This window comes from Monopterus albus, unplaced genomic scaffold (genome assembly GCF_001952655.1).
Source record: "Monopterus albus unplaced genomic scaffold, M_albus_1.0 scaffold26.1, whole genome shotgun sequence".
Taxonomy (NCBI): Eukaryota; Metazoa; Chordata; class Actinopteri; order Synbranchiformes; family Synbranchidae; genus Monopterus; species Monopterus albus.
In genome coordinates this window covers 2,778,475-2,787,208 of record NW_018127906.1, presented here as the reverse complement: position 1 = coordinate 2,787,208, position 8,734 = coordinate 2,778,475, and the positions used below count along the sequence as shown (strand labels likewise).

Genomic DNA, 8,734 nt, shown 5'->3' with positions numbered 1-8,734 from the left:
GAATGCCACAGATGTGCCAAGTGTGTGGTTGTTTTGATAACTAAACCTGTTGGGTCACAGCAACATTCTATATTGACAAATCATATATTGACAGACTATTTAAACTGTCAAGTGACTGAGTGAACAAAGTGATGCTCTGATCATCCTCCAATCTGGTAAAAACACCAGAAATATTTGTCAGAAACACATTGATTTATATTTAACATGTGCATCAATGATGATGCGGTCCAAACAAACTGTGTAGTACAGTTGTGGGTGATCAACTGTGCACAGTGCGCTGAAGATAGAAGACCACCTGAAACTCAAATATCAGGGCCGGTGTGAACACCTGCAGCTTAGGCACACTTATGTAAGACAGAAATGTTGCTTCAGTAACAAGACCAGCTCACAAAAAAACGCAGATGCACAAACAGCTAAATCAATCTGGAGCTGTGGCAAAATTCATAATTCACACACTGCTATTTCGCTGACAGGAACACACAAAATAGGCTTAAAACTAGGCTACTGATGAAGTTACTAACCAAACCAAATACAATCATCTGTCTACTTTGCATTGATTTACATTCATTAACTGGATACTTGCTCTACTCTTAACCATAACCATAACCATGACTTGCCTAACCCTAACCTTAAAGTCTTCTACCTTCTACAATTTACTAGCATCTGGGCAAGTCCCCACAATGTGAGTAATACCAGGGTTACAGACACACATGCACACACACAAACACACACCTCAGCTCACCTGGATGTCTCCCAGTTGTTTGGTCAGCTCCTACAGATTGAAAATCACATTTAGTGACATTTAGCTCAGTAATACCTGATACGGGGATAGAATGCACCAATTTGGGTGTGTATGAGCATGCATGTGTGCCTGTCCATATGTGTATTACTTGTGATCGTGGCCCAGGGACTGAAGTTTTCATGGAGGGCCCATTGTAGTCAAACTCCACCTGGGTCTTTGTTGCTGTCTTGCTGACATATCTGCACCCTAGTGGAAAGAAGTATGCATTAATTACATTCACACAAACACATACAGAGGCAGACAGTGAGTGAGTGTTCTCTATGGGGTACTGGGAGTTTTTGGTGAGTAGCAGCTGCAAAGAGACGCAGAGAGGCATGTAAGACTGTGACCCTGCATCCTGGACTCAACTCTGGGTTGTTATAATTTAGGTTGTAAAATAAACTCGTCCAGATTTCTAGATGAGAGCCGCACCACCCAAAGTGGGATGGATGCCGTCTCTGCTAATCAGACCAGGTTTTCCCCAAAATGTTTTCCAGTTATCTATGAAGCCCACGTTATTTTCTGGGCACCACCTAGACAGCCAGCGGTTGAATGATGACATGCAGCTAAACATGCCATCACTGGTCACATTGGGTAGGGGTCCAGAGAAAACTACGGAGTCTGACATTGTTTTAGCGAAGTTACACACCAACATTAATTTTAGTGACCTCCGACTGGTGAAGTTGGGAGTCATTAGCGCCGACGTGAATAACAACAACAAAGACAGAATAAAATGTTTTTAAAAAGCAAAATAATCTGATCATTTAAGATAAAATGCTCCACAGTCGAACCCGCTGCAGGTCTTTGACCCACCTTTGTCCCTTTGTGAGTCAATTTGAGATCATTTCTAGAATTACAACCACAAGCAGTAAAGAATTTAGCCATGACTTCCTGTGTAACATCAGGTTTCTGAAGGTTATTTAGACATGAAAAATGGCTCTAATAAAATCTGATTACCTGACATTAATTAATGTTACTGCATGCAGATGTGTTACGTACAGAGGCCAGTTAAAGCCAAAGCTGAAGCTGAATTGTTCAGGTGTGGTTCAGTGTCCACATGTGTCTCCGGCTGTAGTGCTGGTTGCAACAGTCTGCTCCGTTAGCTCATGAAGAAACTGTAAATTGTTGTTTTTATGCTTCTGTTTGTGTGGACATCAAACACACCAGATGAAATAAGTCAGATGTGTTGATAAGTGAACATGCCCACCAAGCACAGAACCATGGGCCCAATGGACCACCGAACCAGAGTGTCTGTATGAACGCACTGTTAACATACTGTATATAAAAAAGAAATCAACAGTGATGGTTTTCAAGTGCAGTAGTTCCATATGAATGAAAAATAAGTTGTCATTGTTTTTGTTGTTAAGGTCTTTGTACTTGTCTCCACCTATTAAGATTGGACTCAACCACTGAGATCATTTCTGCTTCCACCAGGCATCAGAGCCAACTCAGGTCTAGTGTTTTATACATGCTCTATTTGCTTTTATTGTGTTTGAGGGGAATGTTGTTGATCTTCAGCAGGTCTCTGATTTCATTGACTCTAAACCTTCCATAAACTCTTTATTGTTTAAAATGAGCACACTTCAAACTGCTTTTTTTAAGTCTAAAGTGACTGCATTCGCCATTGTCATCACATGAATTCTGTGTACAAGCTATCTCGTCTTCCCGACAGATGGTACCAATACATTTTCCTCTTTGGTATTTTTTACAAGAGGCAGCAGTGTTCCAACCCATGACAGCAACACTCCATTAGATTAGAAACACGCTTCAAAATCAAGATTCATGTTGCTGCCAAGTCCCGTAAACATGCAGGAATCTGCCTGAGTGTTGCTGATGCAGGGGAATGTTGAAAACTAACTGGAGTTAAGGTGCTGTTAAGGTAAGTTAATGTAGGTTTAAAACACAGCCACTGTATTAACACAGCCTCTGCAAAGGTTCAAATGGCAACATCCTGGCTAGATGGTAAAAATATCAAAACAATGTAACATGGTCCACAATGCCAAATGTAACTTTTCTGTAGATTTGCCAAATCTATATTTTTTTCACAAGGACTTTTAGTCTCAATAGCAAAAGTCCAGAAACCTAAAGTTTAGGCTGCAACACATCTTTTAAGAAATAATGGATGAAATCACAGAGGCCACATTGATGTTTTTCTCCCCCACACAGTTCATGGCATTTTAGATACAGCGATACTGGTTGCGATACTGGTTACGCTGTGGTCCAAAGATTTTTACTCTAGGTAGCCTGTGTTAACATGGCAATGTTAGCTGGATGCTAACTGGCCCCTCTTCAGTGTTTGGCTGTAAATTTTGCTATTTCTGTGGTGCCTGGTTATGCAGAAAGAGAGAGGTTTTAAGCCAGGTCCTGCACTGACTGTACTGGAAAACATGGCAGAATTCAACAGACTTTTAAAACTTAAAGCTACAGAAGGTCTAGTGAGACCCGCAGCAAACCAGTGCCATAAACTGCTCCCATCATGTCTTGTTTCCTATCAGTGACATGAACTACAGAACGCTTTTGTTTGTGACCGTTCAGTGTCGCAGCTTTTCCATCTTAAGGGCTCTGGTGTGTTCATAGTTAGGAACATGTCACCCAGTGGAACAGTGTGGTCACTGATGGGTTAATAGTTTCTGGACAACAGTGGAGCTCTGTGGCACAGAGGAAGGAGATAGATGAGGTTTTGACTCATACTTGTTGGTTTTTGTTTATTCATGAGATTTGTTGACTTCAAGCAAAATATACAACAGCACAAGACTTATCGATCAGTGAACTTTATTAAAGTATTCAGGGGCAGGTCGGCATTGCAGAGATGTCTTGTAGTTTATCTGGTCATGTAAAAGTTGATAGGTTTGATCCCTGATACAGCTAATGTGTCCCTGAGCTGAACGCTGAGCCACTGTGCCAGAACCTGGAGTATAAATCTAAAAATGGTGGACAGAAAAGTCCTCTTGGTTTTTATGGCCACATGCAGCTATAAAACTCTGACACGTGATAGATAAGTTTGAGCTGAAACATCTAACACACTTCATCTTGTAGCTGTTTCTCACTGACGTGAAGGCCTCCTTGATCGACTGTCTGACATTACAGCAGTACGTTGCCTGTCATCCTTAACAAATGGCTTAGCCTAAATCTGCTGCCTGAGAAATCCATTTTCCACTGCTGGTTATGAGTTCATGCCAGACGCACTTCTCAAAACAAAGACCACATGTGTCCATTTAATGCAAGCCAGACGTGTGGATCGACGCGACCAGCATCCATTTGCTGGCCGGGCAGAGAGCTATGTGACATGGCCCTGGATGAGGTTAGGGGGCACAGTGGGGGTTAATGGTGGGGTTGAAGGCATCAGCCCTCGTTCTCACCTTTTGCTGTGACCCTGGCCGACCCCTGGCAGGCTTCGCCACAACAAAAGGGCCAACCGGGTGAAGGCGGAAAGAAGGGAGATCAAAACAGAGCCAGAAATGTGCGCTGCTGCTGCAGCTAATCTTGGTTTTCCTTCTGGGGACGACATGCCTCAGCATCCTCTGCAGTCAAATAATGAGTTTTCCTGTTCTGAGTTTACCTCAGCATGATTCAATTTGCTGAACTGTCTTTGAGAAAAAAGTTTGATGCTGTTGATGCTCAAGAATTTTGATTACCAGCATGATTGAAATCGTTTGTGTTTTAAAGCAGGTTTACTTTAGAGCCTTAACTGGCACATTAAGGTAAATGTCCTGTAGCTGATCCAAAAAAGTCACACAATTTAAAAAGCTGCTACTTTCATGGACAGGGATTTGTAGTGTTATGGTGGCCTCATCTTACTTCCTATCTACCACCTGTCTATTTTTATATAGCACCTGCAGTGGTTGAAGATTTAATAGGCTTTAATCTACAAATTTAGTTTTCACTCTGAGATGTAAATGAGGAAGTGAGGATGAATTCAAGTGCTAGCAAAGTGTCATGCTGGATGAAGATTGTCCACAGACTGGCAACCCAGAAGTTATTAATTAATCAGTAAAATATTAGTAAATGATATATTAAACATTAATAAATTGATTAATTTCATCTTATAGAGCCTTTATAAATGATGCTCTATCTGAGAAATAATCTAAAATTACATAAACATTCATGTAGCTTTTTAACAGAATTGTTTCCTGGCATAACGTTGTTGACCCACCTGACCTCTCCTATTTCACAGCCTTCCCTTTCCTGCACCTCCAGTCAGCTGCATTCCAGGTGGACGTGAGAGAGGTTTTGTCTGTTATCTGTGTCTTCTCCATGGTAGACGACAGACCTGAGACTTCCACTGAGTAGATTTAAACACAAACTGATGAGAATATAAAGTGAGTGACAAGGAACCCACAGCATTTCCTGACCTCTGCTGGTGATGACTGCAAACTGCAATATCATCATGACAACTCCTGCCAACAGAATGCTGCACTGACTTACATTCATTTCCTACAGACTGTTTTTCCCTCACCAGAACCAGAACTCTTTCATGAGCCTCCACCAAAGACCATTTATTACCTGTCAAAGTTACTGGTTTGTTTTCTGCTTCTGACTGGAAGGGGGTTCACCATAATGTGAGTGTGTGTATGTAACAGATGAGAAGAGAGATTGAACACAAACTGCTTGTAAACAAATATGACACATTTTATTGGTGTACTAAAACCACTTAGATCAGGCATCTCATATAAACCAGACCTTGACTCTAAACTGAGCAATTAGAAATTTTTAAGTTGACCTGACATACATAAATAAATGTTTTCTTTTTTATGTCCACATCTTTATGTGTACATGTCTGGAATTGTTGTCATGGTGATCTTGCAATCATATCTCCCAGGCAGGTCTGAGATCAGGTCCTGTACCAGCATATACATCTCAGTGAGATTCAATTTATATAAATATATGAAGAATAAATATAATCCAGACTAATTCTGGGGAAAATACTATTACCCTATTTTTGTGTGTTGTGGTTTTTAATACTTTGTTGCCTTTATGTAACTTTTTTATTTTAAGACTAAGTGTTCTTTCTGGCTTTTGAATCCTTACCTGACTCCAAATGAGAGCTGCACAAGAATTCCTATATGCTTAGACTGTCTGTTTATGCATAAATGGTAAATAAAAATCTTGACTTGACTAATTCTCAAAGTGCAGCAAAGCCGAATACACTATCTGTGACATGGAATAGAGACTGGAATAAAGTCTCAATGAACAGTGATACACAACTAAAGCCATAAATACACAGGAAAAATACTAGTACACAACTATAACGGATAAAATCGCTTTCAACGACCCAGATGTGTCATATATTTGACACAAATTGGATACTTGGAGGAACAGATGGTGAGGTACACCTGTGCTAAGCTAACTAGCGTTAATGCTGTTGCAGTTCTGTCATATGGGGGTAATAAATCTTCAGCTAAAAGTTTGTGTACATAAAGTTTTATTTTTTATTTTTTTTTACTTAAATACCGTAGATTGGAGCTAAGCTACAACCTCAACTTAAACTAGGCTATTACCAGGAAAGGCATTAGTTAAAGCTAATGTTTGCATTAGCTAGCTGTTACATTAGGTCACTAAAACACAGAGTTCAAGTGTGACAGAAAATACAATAATATACAACAATAAATGCGATGATAAGTATGATAAAGACAACAGAATTATGCTAATATGAAGTGATGTTTAGTGGTATGCTCTTCCAGTTGGAAACTGGCAGTTTTAATGAATAATATGTTGGTTATTCGCTTGATGAATTTATAAAATGTCAGAAAATAGTGAAAAATGCTGATTATAACTTCTTAGAGTCCAAGGCAATGTATGCAGGTTTTGTGTTTTATTAATCCATCAGTGCAGACTTGAATATACAGTATAGTTAATTTATTCATAAATGACAAAGAAAAAGCAGCAGAGAAACTGGAACCAGCAAAGTTTACTATTACTGCTTGAAAAACGACTGAAGCAGTGAGCAGAAAATTAAAGTAATGGCCAATTAATGTTCTGTTGAGCAAACAGTTAAATCATCAACCAATTGTTTTAGGGTATTTAAGTTAGTCAGCCTTGTTGTCTGTGCATCATATAGCCCCTCATTTAATGACAAAATAAACAAAAAACTATGGTTTTTAATTAATTATTAATTTAATTAACGAAAACCTTTACTCACAGCTCAGTTAAGATTTACTGACCTTGTTTTACATAATAAAACATTTCACGGCATATGGGCTTTCCTAGACGTAGCGCTACATTTCACCTCATTACCGGCGTCATGTGGGACAAGCAAATATGCAGCTATCCTTTCATTTTAAAATTCTTTATTTACAGCAAAAATCCCAGTAGGTTACTGCATATAATCTCTAAGTAACATATCTCTGCTCATCCTGCAGGAGTCATCTTAACTATGACAAGCTGGAGAAACAGAGCAGTACAATACGCTGGAGGAGGACAAAAAAGACATCAATGAGCACCTGAAACAGACTGTGGCTAACGAAGAGAAGAATGTGGAAGAACTGCCTAAGCAGCTGGCGAGTCAGCCACAGGCGGCCGAGCAGGACTGTTAGGATTTCGACCCAGAAGGACCTGGACAACTATGCAGACAAGTGCTGGGCTGACGGCTCCTTTGTGGCCATGGTCAGGGAGCAGGACCTAGCCGAATGGAGTCAGCGCTACCCCGGCTCGTCAGGCCTCCAGGACAATCCTCAGTCAGCCCCACAGCCGCTTCCTTCCTCCCAATCTGCCCCATCACGGCCACCCCTGTCCCAGGCAGCTCAACACCCCCGGTCTCAGCCCATGGAGACCTGTCTGAGCCCAGCTGTGACCATAGCCACAAAGGAGCTGTCAGCCCAGGGCATTTATCAGCAGCTGAAGGCTCAGATGGCGTCACCTCTCTCCCTTCCTGTAGCTACTTGTTCTGGGAAGACATGTTGTTAAAGAGAGAGATACCCTATGAGGCAGAGCTGTATGTTGTGGTGGAGATCCCGAGGAAAGATTAGAGTAAGATTGTCTGGAATTGCTTCATTTGCAAGAAAATAAGAGGACAGTTTACAATGTCTGCAAATGTAAAAGAATTATTCACAGGGGGCATCCGGATTTGAACCGGAGACCTCTTGATCTGCAGTCAAATGCTCTACCACTGAGCTATACCCCCACCTGCTGGATTGGCACTATCAGTGTCTTATCCATGTGCCAGACAGGATCTGGCCTCAGGGAGCCTGCTGGTTTTATGCAAGGTAAAATGTAAACAAACCTGCACTGCAGCTACATGTCATGGGTAGACAGCATGTTGATAACTGTATTAAAGACTAAGGAACACAGAAACAACTAACTGGACTCAAGGGACATTTGCAGATATGTTTACATTCTGATTAATGTGCTGCTTCTGAGCAACTATATCATTTTCAGTGCACTTTTTCCCCAGTGTGTTTATTTGGTGGCTTGTTCAACAAGAGGTGCGTTTAAGTCTGTAAGATACAGTATATAACAAGAAGACTGTAGAGGCTTGTTCTCCATAGTCTGTGGTTCCTGTGTTGTGTTGCAGGCTATGACCATCCACTCTCTTTAGTACAGCACTAACATCACTGCTTTATGCAACATTTGTTTGTATTGAAATAAGGTCTCCATCTACAAGGATACCAAATGGTGTTCTGTAAAATTAATGGAAAATTTTGAAGTGAAACTATAGACAGACAGATCTGTCCTGTCAGATTTCTGATATTTTCTTTAAGAAGAACACAGAACAAGTGGTTTATAGAAAAGATATGTTATGCTACAGACAACTGAAATTCTGTTTCATTTGGACTTTAAGAGAATTTTATGTAATTTCTGTGGTTCTTGGTGTAAAGTGAGCCAAACAATGTGTGTGACTGTTAGATTGTCTGTTTCAGAAATTAGCAAAAATATGTCAGCTACAACTCCCAAAGCCCAGTGTTGTAAAGGTGTGGTGAGAGCAGGGTTTAAGTACCAGTCCAGGCATACTGTAGG

The 8,734-nt window shown here is 40.6% G+C and overlaps 1 non-coding gene across 1 annotated transcript; it reads right to left on the bottom strand.

The window, feature by feature from the left end:
• Window positions 1-7,829: 7,829 nt before the first annotated feature.
• Window positions 7,830-7,901, bottom strand: trnac-gca (transfer RNA cysteine (anticodon GCA)). Its single transcript has one exon. It is a non-coding gene; the product is annotated as a tRNA-Cys (tRNA).
• Between the last annotated feature and the right edge of the window lie 833 nt (window positions 7,902-8,734).